The following is a 639-nucleotide window of genomic DNA, read 5'->3' as shown; positions in this document are numbered from 1 at the left end:
TCTGCCGTGGAAAAAAAGCAACAAAAAGAGAGAAAGAGATTAAGAAGGGAAAATGGAAACAGGGCAAAAGAGGAAGAAAGAAAGAAATTTCGAAAAAAAGAGACCAAAGTCACAGCGAGAAGGAAGAATACTGAGCCCAGAGCGACACCTAGTGACCACACCGTCACAAGCACCTAGGGCCCCAATTCGCCAGAGACATCTGGTGGACCCCAGAGCAACATGTGGTCGACCCGGGGCCATGGCGTCTGCAGCCGATTCCCAGGCGGGCACACGAGCCCGGGGAAACTCATTCTCAGCGCGGGGAGGAGGGGAGGGGAAATAATAGCAAAGTCACACCAGATCCCTTTCTAGTTCATAAACGTGTTGATTGCGTGTTCACGCGCACGTGTGAGAAGGGCCTCCTGGTGTGTCGGCACGTCACCCGCGTGACGTGAAACCATGAATCCGGGGGGGGGGGGGGAGCGGAAAGGCGCGCAGGAAAAGGCAAAGAGAGAATAGATAAAATGAAAGGACCAAAAAGAAAGTCACACAGCAGGGTAGGGGAGTGAGAGCAAGTCGAGAGACTGCAGACAGAAACTCCGAGAGGAGAGGAATGCTCCGGAGCGCCCCTCGCCCCGCGCGAGAAGAATACCGATCGCA

At 54.3% G+C, this 639-nt stretch overlaps 1 pseudogene; it reads left to right on the top strand.

Annotated features, from left to right (window-relative positions):
- Nucleotides 1–339: 339 nt before the first annotated feature.
- Nucleotides 340–431, top strand: LOC138379953 (small nucleolar RNA U13; annotated as a pseudogene).
- Nucleotides 432–639: the final 208 nt, after the last annotated feature.

Source organism: Eulemur rufifrons, unplaced genomic scaffold (genome assembly GCF_041146395.1).
Source record: "Eulemur rufifrons isolate Redbay unplaced genomic scaffold, OSU_ERuf_1 scaffold_240, whole genome shotgun sequence".
Lineage (NCBI taxonomy): Eukaryota > Metazoa > Chordata > Mammalia > Primates > Lemuridae > Eulemur > Eulemur rufifrons.
The sequence above is the reverse complement of the archived record's forward strand: the minus strand, read 5'-3'. Positions and strand labels throughout refer to the sequence as shown.